The sequence below is a fragment of the Physeter macrocephalus genome, chromosome 15 (assembly GCF_002837175.3).
Source record: "Physeter macrocephalus isolate SW-GA chromosome 15, ASM283717v5, whole genome shotgun sequence".
In the NCBI taxonomy this organism is placed as follows: domain Eukaryota; kingdom Metazoa; phylum Chordata; class Mammalia; order Artiodactyla; family Physeteridae; genus Physeter; species Physeter macrocephalus.
Window position 1 is genome coordinate 77,959,875 of NC_041228.1, and position 20,106 is coordinate 77,979,980.

The window sequence follows — 20,106 nt, forward strand, 5'->3', positions numbered from 1 at the left end:
GGGCTTCCCTGGCGGTCCAGTGGTTAAGAGTCCACGCTTCCACTGCAGGGGGCCTGGGTTCAATCCCTGGTCGGGGAACTAAGATCCCACAAGCTTCACAGCGCAGCCAAAATAAAAAATAATAATACTTTAAAAACAAACAAAAAAACTCTCCATGTAACACTCAGAAAAATGTCACACCCCAAACCCACACCCCACATCACCTTCCTTGTCACTGACCTGCCTCTCCAGCAGGGGAATGATGACGTGAGTGAAGCACCTTCAGGGCACAAAATACAGTCATTTCCCAGAGACCCCAAAAAACTTAATAATTAAGATAAATAACATCTTATTGAAATATTTTTAAATAAAAATCAATACCAAAAGAGCCATGGGTCTTTGGCCCTTCGTATCTGGGCCACAGCTAGCCAGGGAGAAGAGCTACCTGTCCCCGCCTCTTCAGTGTAAGTGGAGCCCCCGTGACGGAACGCCAAACTCCATTCTTGAGATAAAGGAACTACCGTTTTTCCCACGACATTATTACTATCAAGCTGTTACCAATAATCAGCAAGTCTGGGCTGAATGCTGGCTGTCTTGCAGATGTGGTCCTGGGTGCAGAGGGCTCAGTAATGAACAGGGGAGGTGAGGCCGGCTGGCTGCAGAGGAACAGAAGTGGTAGTAACAGTCCACGGGGCTCAGCTACAAGCAGCCACGTGCAAAGGAGGGGGGATGGCGGATGCACGTGGAAGACACCTAGCCTGCCCAAAGGCATCAGGAAAGGCGTCCGGGGAAAGTGACATCTCAGTTACCAAATGGCAGGGGCAGTAACATGCCTCCTCTGGCACCAGGGAGACGAGGAACGTGTGTCCAGAGAGGCTGCTGTTTACTGGGTACTTATATTAGTTGACAAATCACAAGCATAGCGGCACTGAAAGCTCAGGCCATCCCGCAAGACAGCTGTGCTTCTCTCTCGAACACTCCCATCTAATCCATCAACAAATTCCGCTTGTTCTACCTTCAAAATACATACTCCAACCAGCTCCTGAAAGGTCCATCCCGACACCCAGGCTGAGCCCCCAAATGGCCACCTGGCGTTCTCCTTTGCCCCCTTACTCACCTCTGGGGACTGGTTCCAGAGCCATCCTGCCAAAGTGTAAATCTCATCACGCCCAAACCTTCCAGCTGCTTCTCGCTCTTACTCAGAGTAAAGTCCAGTAAGTCAGTACTTCTGCTGGCATGACTTGCAGGAACTCAGGAGACCCACAGAGAATTATTTCCACACGATACCCACCCCTCATTTCTGCACCATCTTGGTTCCTAGTAGATACTCCTATAAAAATACCACTGTCATCCACTCCAATTTATCTGACCAACAGAGGCTGGGACCACGCGCCCTCAAGTAGTCTCATGGCACGTAGTTAAGGCTAATACCTCCCAGGGTCCGAGCAGTAGGGTGAGGCCAGCCTGCAGTATTGACCCCAACCATGCCCCCCAGGGCCCTGGATCCAACGAGCTGAACAAATCTCACAAACCATCAGGGTCTGCCTTAGAGAAATCCAAGTGGCTTTTTCCTTAACTTTCTGTGTTGCTCTTTTAACTTGGCCCAAGGCATTAATCCAGGTACAGAAGGAGGATGTCTAGGGCATTCTATCAGCCATGACAACCCTGACCAATGAGTTTAGACTGACCTAACTGGCTTTCAAGGATGAGGTCATATCACTGACTGCTTCAGCTAAAATCAGGGGCAGATTCCACACCACCTTTTCTAATCGGATGCTTCCCATTGCAGGAGAAACTGCTCACAGGGGCACATAAATAAGAAGCCAACATCCCTCCAGGGCGCTCCCTTGAGAACCAAGGTACCGCTGCTTTGGGGAAGGGCTCCACGGCTGTCCGAGGGTTATGTGATCTCTGGGTAGTATTTTCTTAAATACTTACAGGTCTCCCAGGACCACTCCTAGGGGTCAGGTCCCTGTGTCTTCATAAGAAAGGCAGATTAAGCCCTGTCTTCCAGACTAGACGTACAGCACTGGGAGTGCACGCCATGCCCCTGGAGAGAAGTTCACGACTGTTGGGGCCATTCAATGAGACCCACATCCCGGGTTTCTGTGAAAAGACGGACAACGCCAATGATGCAGCATCCGAGCCAGCTGTTAGGTCTGTGGGTCCCAGTTCAGTCTGAAAAATTGAGTCCAGTCCTTGCTTTTAGGAAGGGCATCCCCTGCAACCTGTCCTGTTTGGACACACCACCCAAGCAGCGGTATCCATTCAGCCCGCAGCATAGTGGAGCCATGGCTACGGAGAGGGCGGGGGTGGGGAAGGCATCCAGTGGTGTCAGCAGGACACCTTTGTTTTTGCACGTGAGGCCCCCACTGCTGCCTCCGGTAGGTTTCTCAGTAAACAGTGAGCACGCGCGGTCAAAGTCACCTGGAGGAGGCTGGCAGACCCAACAGGCTTAAACTTGAGTCCCTCCCGACAGTGTAAAGGAGCCGCGCTAGGCCATTTTCCTTTTTGAGAAAGGCTCCAAAAATGATCATTGATGTCCCTCAAGCCCCCGCAAGTCCTGAAGTCCACGGTCCCCTCCCCAGGTGCCTGGGAGGTGCCGTCCCTCTACTGGCGCAAAACCGGTGTGGCCGGCCTGGCACCTATAACTTCACTTCTGGTCTAAATGTTCCCCTGCTCTCACCAAGACCTTTCTCTGGGAGGGTCAAGTGCAAGACGAACAGGGCATGTTTTTATGTTCTTTTTAATGAATTAATTTTATTTATTTATTTTTGGCTGTGTTGGGTCTTCACTGCTGCATGCGGGCTTTCTCTAGTTGCGGCGAGTGGGGGCTACTCTCTGTTGCGGTGAGTGGGCTTCTTATTGCGGTGGCTTCTCTTGTTGCGGAGCACGGGCTCTAGGCGCATGGGCTTCAGTAGTTGTGACACACGGGCTCAGCAGTTGTGGCTCGCGGGCTCTAGAGCGCAGGCTGAGTAGTTGTAGCGCACGGGCTTAGTTGCTACGTGGCATGTGGGACCTTCCTGGACCAGGGCTCGAACCCGTGTCCCCTGCACTGGCAGGATTCTTAACCACTGTGCCACCAGGGAAGCCCAGGGCATGTTTATAAAATGGACAGAGAACACATTTATTAGCATGAGCTGCCATAAAAAAATACCACAGACTGGAGGGCTTATACAACAGACATTTATTTTCTCCTAGTTCTGGAAGCTGGGAAGTCAGATCAAGGTGCCAGGGTTGGTTTCTAGTGAGGCCTCTCTTCTAGGCTTGCAGACAGATGCCTTTTCAATATGTCTTTACATGGCCTTTCCTCTGTGCTTGTGCAGAGAGAGAGAGAGGTCTGGTGTCTCTTCCTCTTCTTATAAGACATCAGTCCTGTTGGATTAGGACCCACCCTTACGACCTCATTTACCTTATTCAACCCCCTCAAGGCCGTATCTAAAAATATATTGACACCAGGGGTTAGAACTTCAGCATATGAACTGGGGGGGGGGGGACACCATTCAGTCCATCCCAGCCCTTAGTCCCCAGACAGGCTACGGTAGGGGGAATTGGGAAAAAGGGTCCTCAAGCATGTGGTCATTATCTTCATGATCTAGGGCCATGTTAATCTGACGAGAGAATCCACGTGGCTGAACCAGAAGGAAGTTCAAGGCCTCCCTTTGCCTGGGCTGCCCCCAGAGAATGCACCTCCAGGCCAGCCTACAGCTACCTTTAGGTGAAAAAAAAGAGCATCATACCCAGCTTTCATAAGGGCAGAATCCCCAAATTTTCAAAATAGGTCTAGATACCTATTGAGACACAGTCCCCTGGGGTGTCCTGCTACACGCCTTATGAGCAAAGGCACTGGCTCTCTGTTTGAGACTCTTCTCCCAGAAGGTTTGTCCAGCACGCAGCCTTGGAGGGTAAAGGCAATCTCTCGCTCCAGATCCAAGGGCAGCTGTGTTAACTTTCCAGGGTAATAACACTTCCCTCCAGGGCAAAGATCGCACAGGCTCGTTGTCCACTATTAAAGATTCGGGGCTCCTTAAACTTGGGGTTCCTTTCACAGATGCGACCCCTACACGCACAGCTTCCACCCGCCCCTCACCACGCTGCTCTGTGGGGAAGGCTCGCGGGGCTCTGACCGACCGCTACTGCCATGAGTGGCCGCGTCCTTGGTCTCTGACCGCCCGCTGCCGGCATCACTAAAACGACGGGGGCTAGGTCCTCAGTTTGCAAGTAGGAGAACCCCTTCCCAGGTCTTGATGATCACCCCAGCTCTTGTTCATCCTGATCATTGCCCTGGAGGCCGCCGAGAGCAGACGGTTCCTTCCTGGGGACTGCCTGATCCAGCGGCCAGAGCATCTCCGTCCGGCGTGCGGGCCGGGAACAGGCGAGGGCGGAGAGCCCCAAATCGTTTCCAGTCAGTTTTGCAGGAGGCTGCTTCCGTGCTTAGCCACACTGGACGCCTGTGAGTGGGGCAGAGCTCGGAGTTCCATCAAATGCTTGGCTGTCAGTGCCTTTTGCGGTAAAAGGCTCACCATTGTCAGGATGCAAATGGTCCAGAAAGCCAAACACAGACGCAGGGCAGTCTCACGGGCTGCGGGGAGCTGGCAGAGGCCGGCCGCTCAGAATCGGATGACATCGTAACCCAAAAATGTGTCAACGGCACCGACAGCCCTGAGAGGTTCCAGGGCGCAGCGTGGTCCATCTGCCAGGGACGATCAAGGGCCGTGTCCCGCGTGATGTGGTCCCTGCTTTGTGAGGACGGCTGAAGGCTGGGAGACCGCTGGATAGTTCTGGAAAGGGTTCAGCGAGGCTGACAGGGAGTCCTCGCACCAAAGGGGCCCGTCCCAGGCGTCCCGGGCACAGGCCTTAGAACCCCTGGGAGCAGCCCCGGGCAGCATGTCCCCTGTGTGATGCGGAGACGGGGTCAGAGGTCAGCCGACGGAGCTGGGTCCCACCACACTCTGCCAGCAGAAACCCTGCGAGGTGCCGTCCTCATGGTTCCACCCCCAGCTGTGGTTAACAAGGATTCCAGAGTAAATCACATCATGAGGAACAAAGGGACTAAGATTCTGAAAGGGAAGAGTGGGACAGCAAAAGTAAAGCGCACGCTCAATACGTATATAAGTACCGTGAATAAATAAAAGGAAAAGGGCCACACAGAGCGTCACACAGAGTGCCACACAGAGTGCCACATTTGTAATGTGTAAATATTTCTACTTTAAAAAGACGCTATGAGGACCTAAAAGCCATCTTGTAAGCCCTGCAGAGAAAGCTATGCTAACCCGTATGTAAGTTTTTTCAGTGTGATTTACCATATTTTTGTTTTCTCCAGAACCAAAAACAGCCTGAGGGACTTCTTTCCTGTTTGTGGGACTCAGATGAGTAGGAGGAGGGAGTAGGGGAGCCCCCTCCCCTTCTCACAGTCCAGCGGGCAAAGGCCTCTCTTTGGCGGTCTGGGTTCAGGATCTGAGAGAAGGAGAAAGGGGGGAGTGGGGTGCAGCGGGCCCAGAGCCAGCAGCTCCATCACAATGTCTCATCACCTACCTACCTACCTACCTACCTACCTACACATCAATTCTTCTAAAGATGGATTCGGATATAATTTACCCGCATGTAAAATTGCACCCATGTGAAATATACATGGTGTTCGTTTATTCACAGAGTTTGGTCTGAGTTTAGGATAATCCCATCTCTCCAAATATCAAAACCCATTAGCAGTCTATTCTCCAACTAGTCTCTGATCCAGCCTGAGAAAACCGCTAACCTACCTTCTTCCGCTAGACGCGCCTGTTCCGGGCAGCGTACATCAAGGCGATCATGCAGCGGGTGGCCTTCCGTGCCCAGCTTCATTCACGCAGCTCAGTGCGTTCGTGGTTCATCCACGGTGTAGGGCAGCGGGCCGCAACATCTTTGGCACCAGGGACCGGTTTGTGGAAGACAATTTTTCCAGCGACAGGAGAGGGGGGGATGCTTCAGACAGTAACACGAGCGGTGGGGGGCGGTGGGGGCGGCAGATGAAGCTTCGCTCGCTCACCCGCCGCTCACCTCCTGCCGTGCGGCCCGGTTCCTAACAGGCCGAGGATCGGTACCGGTCTGCGGCCCAGGGGCTGGAGACCCCTGGTGCAGGAGGTATCAGCACGTCATTCTGTCTTACGGCCAAATAACATCCACTGTACACCACACTTGGATACATCGCATGGTGTGTAGCCATTCATTCATTAATGCACACTGGGGTTGTTTTCATGTTTTGGCCACTATGAATGACGCTGCTATGCACCTTTATGTACAAGTTTAGGTACGGATGTATGTTGTCAATTTTCTTGGGCACGTACAAGAGGAAACATATAGTAACTCTATGTTTCCTATCTTGATGAACTGTCAAACTGCTTTTCTTCCCAGCTGCACCAGTTTACGTTCCCACTAGCAATCTAGGAGGGTTCCATTTTTTCCATCTCTTGGCCAACACTTGCTATTGTTGTCTTCTGATTATAGTTATCCTAGTGGGCTTGAAGCGGTATCTCTTTGTGGGTTTTTTTTTGGCCTCGCGGCACGGCACGTGGAATCTTAGTTCCGTGACCAGGGATCGAACCCACGCCCCCTGCAGTGGAACCGCCGAGTCTTAACCACTAGATCGCCAGGGAAGTCCCTTTCTTTGTGGTTTTGATTTGCTTTTCCCTAATGGGACGCTAATGATGTGGAACATCTTTTCATGTGCTTATTGGCCATCTGTATATCTTCTCTAGAGAAAGAGCTATTCAAATCCTTTGCCCATTTAAAAAATTCTGTAACATCTCTTTGTTGACTTGGAAGGGTTCTTTATATATTCTGGATACCAGTTTCTCATCAGATATGTGATTTCTAAATGTTTTCTCCCATTTTGTGGGTTATCTTCTCACTTTCTTGGTATATCATTTGTAGCACAAAAGTTTAAATGTTGATATAGTCAAATTTACCTCTTTTTTCTTTGGTGGCTTATGCTTTTGGTGTCATATCTAAAGAGCCACTGACTAATCCAAGGTCACAGAAATTTATTCTCATGTTTTCTTCTACAAATGTAATAGCTTTAGCTCTGACATTCAGGTCTATGATCTCTTTTGAGTTAGTTTCGGTGTGCTACAAGGAAGGGGTTGGATTTCACTCTTCGGCATGTGGATACCCATTTTTCCGGCACCATTCATTGAAAAGACCCTTCTCACCCTATTCTCACCCTATTGAACTCCATGTCAACTTTGAGCGAAAATAATTCTGTTTCTCTCTGACCACAGCCTGCGAGGAGGACAGTCACGTTCATTAACACAGTCCCCTCACATTCCAGAATCTCTAGTACCTGGTATTTTGTGAGACAAACCTCCTCCAAACGCATTTGTTAACTAAACTAACACGAGAAGCGTACTTAACCTTGCTGAACTACCTAAGAACTTGAACCACTTCTGCTTGCTATAAATACTCAGTGCTGTGAAGGAGGCTACTGGTTTCTATTGAAACTCGATCCTGGAGTATTTGTCTGGGAAGCGGGGGGACTGATTTTCCTGTTTTACCCATGACCTCTCCCAATAAATGCATTTATTAATTTCCATGAATTGTTGTGGCTGCTGGGAGGTGTGGAGCGGCCGCCAGTGGTGGCTCAAAAAGCCAGGCTGCCAGCAGAGGCCACAAAGACCCTGGACTCACTCCTTCCCGACTTTGTCATGGCCTTGGCCCCTCCAGTTCATGCCCTAACTCAGCCTTCCAACCGACTTGCAGAGAGAATCGTGGGCACATTTTAAGTTCTCCTGGCCAATCCTATGACAGCACCTCAAAAACATCCCATGAAGTTTTGGCCTTCACGGTGGACCAACTCAAGCTCCTTGGCCCACTGAAGGCACTCAAACCATATCATAGAGAATACTCAAGATTTAACGCAGGGCCTAAATTTGTTTGTTCCACAGACTCCAGGAAAAAATCACCATTGAAGTGGTCTTCACGGAGCCCAGAAACAACCTCAAATGAGGGGTTGTAATTATTTCAGAGACGTCAAGCTCTAATTCAACCTGAGTGTCCTTCCAGGCTGGCGCGCTCCTTCTAATAGGTACACCACCGTCAGATCCACGGTGTTCCAAGGAAAAGCACACGCACTGGAACATTCTCAAGTCCGGGCGGGACCCAGAAGAATGGGGTTCAGCCTCCTCACCCGCCAGCATGACCAACATGTCTGCTCCTCTGCTAGGAAGAGATATGGAAAGGCCTGGAATCCCAGGATCTTTTTCTTTTTTTAATGAATTTATTTATTTTTATTGAAGTATAGTTGATTTACAATGCTGTGTTAGTTTCAGGTGTACACCAAAGTGATTCAGTTCTACATACATTTTTTTTTCCAGACTCTTTTCCCTTATAGGTTATTACAAAATACTGAGTATAGTTCCTCGTGTTATACAGTCGGTCCTTGTTGGTTATCTATTTTATATATACTAGTCTAGAATCCCAGGATCTTAACAGGAAGAGGCCTTCAAGATGCATGACTCTCCCCTATTTACAGATGAGGGAACCGAGCCCCAGAGAATCAAGGGATTTGGCCTGTGTCACGCAGGGAACTGAGGCTTTAGAGAAAGACTGTAAAGTACTGGCACATGGTAACGTTCTGGGTCCAGAATCACTGGTGTAAGACAGTTTTCCATTCAAAATCTGATGCTTCAAACATGCCACCATCCTGCCCAAACTATTAAGCTGAGATTTGGATAATTCACAGCAAGCGTTGGCTAAAAGATGGAGGTGGAGGTGGGCAGTTACTACAGCCTCAAAGAAACCCAATCTAAATATAATTCCCCACTGCAGCGTTGGGACACAAAAGACATCCTCTTGTACCGTTTTCTCTGCATGAAATGTGTTACAATGAGAGGTCAGCTGACCTCTGTTCCTTGGATTATGTGGAGACTGTACAAAGAGCCTCCCGGTTTGCATTTCACAGGGCCCAGGTGCTGGCCGCCCCTGAACCCGGGTCCCCAGACCTTACCGTCCAATGCAGCAATTACGTTCTCTCTCTCTGCAGCTGCGCTCGGAAGAGTGCTTTTGTGGCCCACCAGGAATTTCCTGTGATAGAATATCAGAAAGCCACCGGCGGCTCGGAGGAGGTGACCTCACAGGGCAAAAGCTCCCTTTTTCCACAATAAACATTCTCGGCGTGGCCATGCCGGAGACTTCCTACACAGACCCCACACCTACGAGCCACTTGTCATCTTGACACCAAACAGCCGGAGGAAGAAACAGAACCATTTCTGAGAGATTATCTTTGTGGAAAGTGAACTGGCCCCTGGGTTCCGAGGGCATCAGCACATCACAAAAACCAGTGGCCAAAAAGCTTACCCGCAAAGGATTTTAAGAGAACATAGGGTTTTTAAAATTCATTTATTTTCGGCTGCGTTGGGTCTGCGTTGCTGCACGCGGGCTCTCTCTAGCTGTGGCGAACGGGGGCTACTCTTCACTGCGGCGTGCGGGCTTCTCACTGCGGTGGCTTCTCTTCCTGCTGAGCGCGGGCTCTAGGCGCGCGGGCTTCAGTAGCTGTGGCACGTGGGCTCAGCAGTTGTGGCTCACGGGCTCTAGAGCGCAGGCTCAGTAGTTATGGCTTCTGGGCTCTAGAGCGCAGGCTCAGTAGTTGTGGCGCACGGGCTTCAGTAGTTGTGGCTCGCGGGCTCTAGAGCACAGGCTCAGTAGTCGTGGCGCACGGGCTTAGTTGCTCCGCGGCGTGTGGGATCTTCCCGGACCAGGGCTCGAACCCCTGTCCCCAGCACTGGCAGGCGGATTCTTAACCGCTGTGCCACCAGGGAAGTCCGAACAAAGGGGTTTTATAAAGCAAATAGTTTGCGGTTCCTAAGCGAGGGATGGAGGCCGTCAAATGACCCTAAGGCCCTTTAGCATCTTGAGGGAGAGGAGCAGGGCCGCTTGCTGTGCTCCACGGGAGACCTGGGAGCACGGGGGGTGGGGTGGGGGGAGACCGAGGCCTCTGTCCACGAGGCTTTATGTCTCCAGCCCCATCCCAACAGCCAGCATGCAGAAGAGTCACTAAGAATGAAGCCAGGACCACGAGGTGATGAACCATCAGAGCTGGCGTCCATGGAAGACACAGGCCATCCTCTACGGATTGGGAGACAGTGGTCCAGGGCAGGGGCAGCCAGCACACTCGCCGCAGCTTCCTCTGTGGCCCAGACGCCTACCACCGACGGAGGCAGCACCGCAGGCCAGAGGGTGGTGTTTCCTCTTCTCTCTTCCAAAGATTGCTCTCTACACCTTGATTAGCCTTTGTGTCTGAACAGTGTCATGGATCCTCATCCGCAAAATCTCGTGCTTAGAGGCTGTGTGGAGTGCCATTTGTAAATAAGGAAACCGTGATGGATTGACTGGTTGTCTAGCATGAGAGAAGAGGGACCCGTCAAAGCTGAAGGTTAACTTCAGCCCTTCTGAGGGTCTTTGTAATGAGCCACGTGCTTAGCAAGGACTCCTGCGAACACACCTGCCCGTCCCTCCCCCTAGCCTGTAGCTTGGACTCCCCACTATCACTTGATTCCAGTGGTTAATGTTTCCCATTCGTACAATTAATCCCCTCGGTAGCTAATAAGCTCCTGTCCTTCTTGTAAGATAGGACTTGATGGTTTGATTAGGCTTGTGTTTTCCTAGTCTCTGTGGCTCCCTCTCTCTCCCTCTCTCTCTTTCTCTCTCTCTCTCTCTCTCACACACACACACACACACACACACACACACACACACGCCCCTAGAGTCCTTCCCGTCTTTCCGTGAGAAGGTGACAGCAGCGGGGTCGGGCTGCAGGTGGGGCGGGCAGCTGTCCTCACCCGCGTGCTGGAGCTCCTGTCCAGAGCATCCCCCGAACCCACGCCCCTCAGGTCAAGTAGGAAGCCAGCGTGACCAACGGCAAGCACCGACACGAATCTTTACTACAACCCTTTGTCTTGGTGTGGCCGCATTCTTACAGTCCTCCTAAAGGGTCCCAGGTGTCAGACAAGAGCTCCGAGCCCCTTTCTGCTCCTCCTCCTTCTGTATGATTGGAATTACAGGCAGGCCGTTGTAGCAAAGGGTGGGCCCCTCTCACACCTTTTCTGAGGCACAATACAGTTTGCCTTTGACGTCACTTCCGCTGACCCCATCTGAGGACTGGACGCGCGACTCCTTTCCAGACCACAGTGTGGGTGACCCGGGCTCCCCGCCCCCCGAGTCCCGGGCGCTCTGCTCAAGCTGCCATTGTTCGCAGGGGGGCACAGCCGCCCGAGGACGGTGGTTCCGGGGGCCTGGTCTAGGAAAAGGATGTGGCAGGTACCATACAGGAGGGGATTTCATTTATTTATTTATTTTTCAGACCACGCTGCGAGGCCTGCGGGATCTTAGTTCCCCGGCCGCCCGGGGATCGGACCCGCGCCCCCTGCAGCGGGAGTGCGAAGTCTTAACGACTGGCCCGCCAGGGAAGGCCCGGGAGGGGATTTCAGGTTCCAGCCTGATGCAAACAGGGGCTGAATCAGAGATGTCTTAGAGCCGGGTCCCTGCATCCAGCAACGCCCCATCACTCCCCACCCCCGGCCCAGACAGCACTGCCCCTGCTGAGGGAGCAGAGCGCATAGTCTGAGGCTTGGGGAAGGGGGCAAAGAGCTACGCCCGGCTCCCCGCTTCTGAGGAGCTACTGCGGCCACGTGGGGCGGCAGCTTCCTCCCGAAACACGGGCTTCCAGAGCTCGGGCTGCGTTCTCTCATTACTCAGTATCACCCCACCCGGGACGCCTGGGCTGACCCTCGACTCGCCCATTGTTCAGCTTCCTCCTCGCCAACCCCCAACCCACGGCCGAACCACCGCAAAATGCCGTTTACAGACACATTTGTGCAGCTGTAATAAATTGGCGCTGACTTCTTCTCTATACAATATGCAGGAGGGACGTATACAGTGGGTCCCAGACGGAGACCCAGGCCTGGCGGACGGCACTGCGAACTGCGAGTGAAGACATCTGGGTCCCGGCGCTGACAGCCCCACCCCCGCTGTGACGGAGAACGGGGTGCATCCTCCCCCCGGACCCCCGCCTGCTCCTGCATCTGTACACCAGCACTATATGATCAGGGGGCCTCTGAGGCCCTCAGGCTCTGAAATTTCAGGTCAGTAATACGGTTTCTGAGCGCTTACCTGGTACCGGGCCTGAGACAGCCCAGACCCCTATGCCCGTGACCTTAGCCTAACGGGGAAGCCAGATATCAAACGCATAATTACAAACAATAAACTTACAAGTGTCTACATCACTACAGAGGAACACTCAAAGTGCTCTCAAGGTACACAGTCCGGTCTGGGTACCGTGATGGCAGGAACTTTTGCAAACACCCGGTGGCATCCAGCTACTCGTGAAGGAAAGGTACAGAAAACGCAAGGGTTGCAGTTCAGCGGGAAATACGGGAGGCTGGAGGGCATCACCAAGAAGCAGAACTTGAAGAAGAAAAGACAAAAGCAAAGGAGCCCGTTTAGCCCCGTTCCCACACCCTGTGCCCACAGGGTCCGGTCAGTCCTGGTGAATCCACAGCAGCCGCCATTTCGAGGCGTTTCCATCAGCAAGAGAAGCTGACCCGGGCGGATCCCGGCAGAGACGTGTGCACCGAACCGCTCACACCACCTGGACACCCGGGTTCAGAAAACGGCAGGAACAAAGGCAAGCCAGGCAGCAGGAGACAAACCAGAACCACAGCCAAGACCCACCCGCCCACACCCCGCGGCGCGGGGGCTGCCCGGAGGCGGCCTGTTTTGTCCACATCTTACCAGCAACCGGCTGTGCAGCCTCGAGCATGTCGGTTAACCTCTCTGCGCCTCAGTTCCTCGTATGTAAAATCAACCTAAAAAACCGTATTTCAACAAGCCTAAAATGTTGTCAACTGTAAGATGTGCTGCTATTTTATGAGCCACTAAGGAGAAAAACTCTGCCAATTAAACTATGATGCAGCGCTTTCTCATCACTCCAATTTTTTATTTTACATTTGGTAAAAAATCCTTCTTAGATCTTCTCAGATGCAGGTTTTTACCATGTCAGTCTTATACATACATAAAAAGGAAAAATAAATTAGGATACTTCCAGACCTTTCTCAATTAGGAGTCCAGATCTCCTCCCGAATGGCCTGTTGACCTGGTCATTGTCACCCCAGGCACCAGCCACCTGCAGCATTTCTGCAAAGCATTTCTTTTTTTAAAATTTTTTTGGTTTTTTAATTTATTTATTTATTTATTTATTTATTTATTTATTGGCTGCATGGGTCTTCGTTGCTGCGTGCCGGCTTTCTCTAGTTGCATTGAGCGGGGGCTACTCTCCATTGTGGTGCGCTGGCCTCTCACTGCAGTGGCTTCTCTTGTGGCGCACAGGCATGCGGGCTTCAGTAGTTGTGGCACGTGGGCTCAGTAGTTGTGGCTCACGCGCTCTAGAGCGCAGGCTCAGTAGTTGTGGCACACGGGATTAATTGCACGGGCTCTATAGCGCAGGCTCAGTAGTTGTGGCACACGGGATTAATTGCTCTGTGGCATGTGGGATCTTCCCAGACCAGGGCTCGAACCCGCGTTCCCTGCACTGGCAGGCGGATTCCTAACCACTGCGCCACCAGGGAAGTCCCTCTGCAAAGCATTTCTGCACCATCTCCTCCTGGACTTGCATCAAGCCTCAGACACCCCTCCTCCGAGTGTTGCTTTCTTGCTGTTGCTTTCTTGACCTCTCCCGGGGGTGTTGAGCTTTCAGGGCACAGACACGGTCCTTTCCAAGTGACCCCTCAACACGTTTGTTGCCTGAGACAGCGAGGGTTTGTGTACCCTGCACGCCACCAGGAAGACAAGCAAGCATGTGCAGCAAGACAGGCCTGGCGACCACGGCCGGATTCCAGACGTTGGGCGGGCCGTGCCTCAGGCCCCAGGAAGGACAGACGTTCCTGCCTGGGGCCCAGCAGGTGGTCACGACCTGGAGTTCATTTCTATATGGAACCTAGTTGTAGTACATTGTCAGCACTCAATAAACATCAGTTCTTTCCTGCTTTGAAGAAACACTTGTAGCCGTAGGGAACTATACTCAGTATTTTGTAATAACCTCTAAGGTAAAAGAATTGTGTATATATACATAAACACACACATATAACTGATTCACTTTGCTGTACACCTGAAACTAACACAACATTGTAAATCAACTATATTTCAATTCAAAAAAAAAAGAAATACTTGTAGCAACTTATGAATGTTTTACAAAGATGAGCCTTTTCATCTGCGTTTTGCAGGTTAAGCAGTGTGGCCGGAAGACAAGGTAAAATGAGCTCCTCTCCTGACTGCTCCACCATCTGCGTGCTTTCAGAGAAATCTGAGATCGGGGTGGGAGCTATCAGGAGAGGGACAGAGAAGTGGACCTGGTTTCTTCAGCTCTGCAGGTAGCCCGAGGCCCGCTGTCCTCGGGATGAAGCTCTACGTGCATGCCCAGCAGCCGGCACTCAGAACGGCGCAAGGAAGGGACGTTCCTTATGGTGCAGTGCAGGTGCCTAAATAACTTTTTTTCCTACTTTTCCTATCTCTATTTAAGCTTAACTCGGTGATTACCCAGTGTTCTTGAGAGCCCAGAACGGCCTCGCTGGTTTTCTTTTGTGTGATGTCGCGGCTTGGAACGCTGAATTCCATCTCGGACCGTGACAGCTCACACACCTTTCCCACGTGTGAGAGTGGGGCGGGGGATGGGAAAGGCTCTCCCCGGGGAAGGGCCGTCAGAGAGGCGAGTGGAACAAAGGCCAGGACACCCTCTCCCAGTCCCCACAGCATGAGTGACCGGGGGCCGGCGGGAGGCAGCTGATGGGCTGCTCTGCCCAACTGGAAAGGCCTTTATTTCACAATCCTTCGTGAAAAATATAAGACCTTTAACCCTTCACCACCATCGGTCCCTCCCCCTTGCATTTGCTTTGGTGCAATTCGGTGTTTCTAAGGGAAATATCTGAAGAATACTGTGAAACCCTGATTTGGCAAGTCATTGGCTACTGGGACCCATTTGCTTTGGTGCAATTCGGTGTTTCTAAGGGAAATATCTGAAGAATACTGTGAAACCCTGATTTGGCAAGTCATTGGCTACAGGGACCAAAGCTCTTCGGTTTTACCGATAAGATGAGAATAAGCAGCGCAGGCAGGCCAGGGTGGCAGGCACCCAGGAGAAGGAAGGGGAGGGGAGGCACTTGCCTTCCCTCTGCATGTGCAGGCCAGGATGTCAGGCTTCTAGTGTTCCAACACCATTTCTGGCTTACAATGTGGCTTTGAGCCTAAAAATATGCGTATTTTGACAAATACCATCCAGCTGCACTCTCAAAGGCTGTGCCCAAATGCAGTCCCAATAAGGAGGAAAAGAGAGCCCAGCTCCGTACAGGCTCACCGGCCCTGGATTCTTTGGGTTTTATTTCATCATTGGTGAGGTGGTGCAGATTTCATGCGCTTATGAACTATTTCTCCGAATTTCTTGTTTCTCTGTCAGGTTGTTTGAGCCATCCTCATCTGTATCTTACAACAGCAGCTTAGGGGGCGAGTATCTGCTGGGACGGAAGGAGGACCAGGCGCTGGTAGAAAAGACCCCCTGAATTCTCCAGTGCAGTCGGGCCCCACAGAAACTGGGAAACTCTCTCCAAGGAGCCCGCTCCTGAAACCTGGAGGTGGAGAAGCCAGAGCTCCAAGGAGCTACCACAGGTCTCACTCTCCCCAAAGGCTGAGCTGCCAGCGCTGGGTGGCCCGTGGCAGCAGCTGTGTGGCCCAGGGGTGCAGGGCAAGCGGCTGCTCCCCAGCTCTCTTTGTGTCACTTAGCCCAGCCGCAGAGTTCCCCGTAGCTGGTAAGGCTGGAGTCTCAATTTATAGATTTCTTTGTTTATTCTAAAGAAAAGAAGCAGGAAGTTCATTTTTACCAGTGACCTTGAGTAGAAGTCTTTGATGATGAGGTTTCACGGGTTAAAGGTTCATCATGGCTTATTTATGTCATTTCTTTAATGGATGGACTTCTTGAAATAAACTACACACACACACACACACACACACACACACACACACGTGCACCTGTAGTTCAAAGCCAAAATTCTTCAATTTAATATACCTACTTTTATTGTAGCTCCATCCCAAGGTATAACACAAATAATGTCATATCATTTTCAAATATTTGCCTGGACTTTCAGAACAATCATTGTTCTAGTCTTTCTAAAATATTTTAGACCTTAACAGAGAAATTTAAAGATATTCCTTCTCCACAATCATTCATCAAATACAACTTTATATGTTGTACATAACATTTTTTGTTATTCTCTTTGTTTTCTCTTTGTTTAAAGAGCAAAATGTTATTCCACTGGAGGAAAAGAACTTTATTGCAAAAAACGATTTACAGCTGTGGTTCTAAATGCACCCTTAAGAAGTATAAGAAACTTGGGGAAATGGCTCCTCCTAGTGGTCTACATCAGGTACTGCAATACGCAAGCTCCATAAACGGTACCAGAGCTTCTCAAACTTGACCGTGTACAGAAATTATCCGTGATCTTGTTAAAATGCAGATTCTTACTCAGGTGAGAGGTGAGGACTGAAACTCTGTATTGCTAACAAGCTCCCTGGGGATACCAATGCTGCTCGTTCATGGAATTGCCATGAATTTGATGGTAAGTCTAGTTGTCTAAATAGAAGGTTGTAATTAGATGTAAAGACCCTTTTAGATGTTAAAAGTTCACAAGTCAGACTTGTTTTCCCCCTTTTCTACAAGGGGCGCTATATTAGTTGGGTTGGTGATGTTGGTTACTAACTGCAGAAAAACCAATTGCCCTAAGTGAATTCCCTTTAATGCTCAACTCTTATTTTGTAAGTACAACATCTAAGAACATGCTCACGTATTCCCTTGCCCACTGCCTTACTGTGAACAGTTCTAAGAGCAGCGTTTCCATGTTCTATTTCATCTCCCTGGCAGCTGGCATTGGCTAAATTATAGCAGTGCCCAGCCCGCTGGGCTAGGGAGGTGAGTTCTCCAGGTGAGAGACTAAAGCAGGTGGGCATGCAATGACAGGTGGCAGGTGCAGGGAGCCCCGGCTCAGTGTGTGCTCCGCGATCCTGCTGCACAAGGAGAGAAATCTGTGTTCGTGGGGACCGTCTTCCCCGAAGCCGTCCATACAGTGTCTTCACAAAAATAACAAGCGCTCCCGCTTCTTGGACCTCCATCGTGCCCAGCACTGGCCGATGACGTACACCTTCCCTCTCACACCCAGCACCACAGCCATCTGAGGAGGGACCTTGCCATCTCACAAGAGAAGGTGCTGAAGCTCTGAGCTTTAACAGCCCTCCTGGGTCAGCAGCCCACTCAGGACACACATGCAGGGCCATCTCATCCAAAATCTCTTGCTTTAAACCACTTTGCCACCACAGGTAGCTAGTTCCTGAGCGCACACCTCCTGGGGCGTCTCTTTCTTAAATAGTCTGCAGCTGGTTTTCAAATGTGTATGTTAATATATAAAGTCTCAGAAAGTAAGAGTTTGTCTCTTCTGTATCCTTAACACACTAGGCGGTGCTATAAATGTGCTATAAATGTTGTTTTTGGAAACTTGGCAAGCCACTTTACAGGTTTCTGGGGGAGCTAAGTGAAAATCAGTGTAAAACCGTTGTTGGTACTTTGGCTTTGATTTCCTCCTCCTCGTCCTCCTTGTCACCGACGGCAACCAAGGAAGTACTTGGGTTTGCCGTGCCCAGAGGCAGGCTCTGATTGCTTTAAAATTAAGGGTGAACCAGAGTATTGGGAGCAGGTTACCCGCAGCACCTACTGCTCTGGGATTCAATTTCTCCTTCACCTGCTTCTCCATTCCCTTCTACTGGCGCGTGTAAGGTGATCACTCTGCCTTTCTGACTTTAGTAGCCCCAGTGCCTGGTGTTGGGCCTGCTGTGTGAGCACTTCGGGTTTGATGAATGTATAAATCGTGAATAATTAACAATCCTAATTAAGTGGGACCAAGATCACACCTGGAAATTTCCGCGAAGTGCTCACATGTGGTCAGTAGGTGGCAGTCTTGCCTCATTTCTGATGGCTAAGGGGCGCGTGCGTGCCTGCGTACGTCTGGTTGAAAGCCTGTCCTTCCTCACTTGTAAAAGAAAGGAGAATTCTCTTTCCAATTCTTTAGAGTTGGAAAGAGTCTTCTGTAGGTCCCTCACTCCATTTGTCAAAGCAGAGGACCTGGGCTTCCCTGGTGGTGCAGTGGTTCAGAATCCGTCTGCCAATGCAGGGGACATTGGTTCGAGCCCTGGTCCGGGAAGATCCCACATGCCGCGGAGCAACTAAGCCCATGCACCATAACTATTGAGCCCACGTGCTGCAACTACTGAAGCCCGTGCACCTAGAGCCAGTGCTCCACAACAAGAGAAGCCACCAAAATGAGAAGCCCGTGCACCGCAACAAAGAGTAGCCCCCGCTCGCCGCAACTAGAGAAAGTCCGTGTGCAGCAACCAAGGCCCAACACAGCCAAAAATAAATAAATAAATAAATTTTAAAAATAAATAAATAAATATGCACCCAACGTAGAAGCACCTCAATACATAAGGCAAATGCTAACAGCTCTAAAAAAGGAAACTGAAAGTAACACAATAATAGTGGGGGACTTTAACACCTCACTTACACCAATGGACAGCTCATCCAGGCAGAAAATTAATAAGCAAACGCAAGCTTTAAATGACACAACAGACCAGACAGATTTAACATATTTATAGGACATTCCATCTGAAAACAGATTACACTTTCTTCTCAAGTGCACACGGAACATTCTCCAGGACAGATCACATCTTGGGTCACAAATCAAGCCTCAGTAAATTTAAGAAAATCGAAATCATATCAAGCATCTTTTCTGACCACAACACTATGAGATAAGAAATGAATTACAGGGGAAAAAAACGTAAAAAACACAAACACAGAAATCAGAACAGAAATAAATGAAATAGAAACAAGGAAAACAATAGGAAAGATCAATAAAACTAAAAGCTGGTTCTTTGAGAAGACAAACAAAATTGATAAACTTTTAGCCAGACTCATCAAGAAAAAGAGGGAGAGGACTCAAATCAATAAAATTAGAAATGAAAAAGGAGAAGTTACAACAGACACCACAGAAATATGAAGCATCATGAGAGATTACTACAAGAAACTCTATGCCAATAAAATGGACAACCTGAAAGAAATGGACAAATTCTTAGAAAGGTATAACCTTGCAAGATTGAACCAGGAAGAAATAGAAAATATGAAAAGACCAATCAGAAGTAATGAAATTGAAACTGTGATTAAAAATCTTCCAACAAACAAAAGTCCAGGACCAGACGGCTTCACAGGTGAATTCGATCAAACATTTAGAGAAGAGGTACAACCATCCTTCTCAAACTCTTCCAAAAAATTGCAGAGGAAGGAGCACTCCCAAACTCATTCTACGAGGCCACCATCACCCTGATACCAAAACCAGACAGAGATACTACAAAAAAAGAAAATTACAGACCCATATCACTGATGACTATAGATGCAGAAATCTCAACAAAACACTAGCAAACAGAATCCAACAGCACATTAAAAGGATCGTACACCATGATCAAGTGGGATTTATCCCAGGGATGCAAGGATTCTTCAATATATGCAAATCAATGTGATACACCATATTAACAAACTGAAGGATAAAAACCATATGATCATCTCAAAATGTCCTTTCTCAGCAGGTCCTGATTAAAATAATAAAGTTTAGCATGTCTTTCGTTTCATCGACAAGATACTGACCACAGACTGTATGAAAATCTTAAGGCGAAAAGGAAATAACATTTATGGAACAGTTACCACATACAAGGTGGACCACGCAAGATGCTTAATTCACGAACACTCAGAGGCACTTCTGTGTCAGACGCAGTGGTAAGTGCTTCACAAATACTGACGTCTTTCAATCCCCATCATCACTGGATGCGTTAGGATCTGTCATTATCCCCCTTTTTTCGGATGGTGAAACCGAGGCTCGGAGAGGTTAAATAACGGTCACACAGCTAGTACGGGCCTCTGAGCCCAGGGAAACTCTCCTGGCAAGGCTGCAAATTGGCCTCCGTGCCTGGAGCCTCTCCCTGGTAACCCAGTGAGCCCTCAGCCACAGAAGGAGAGGG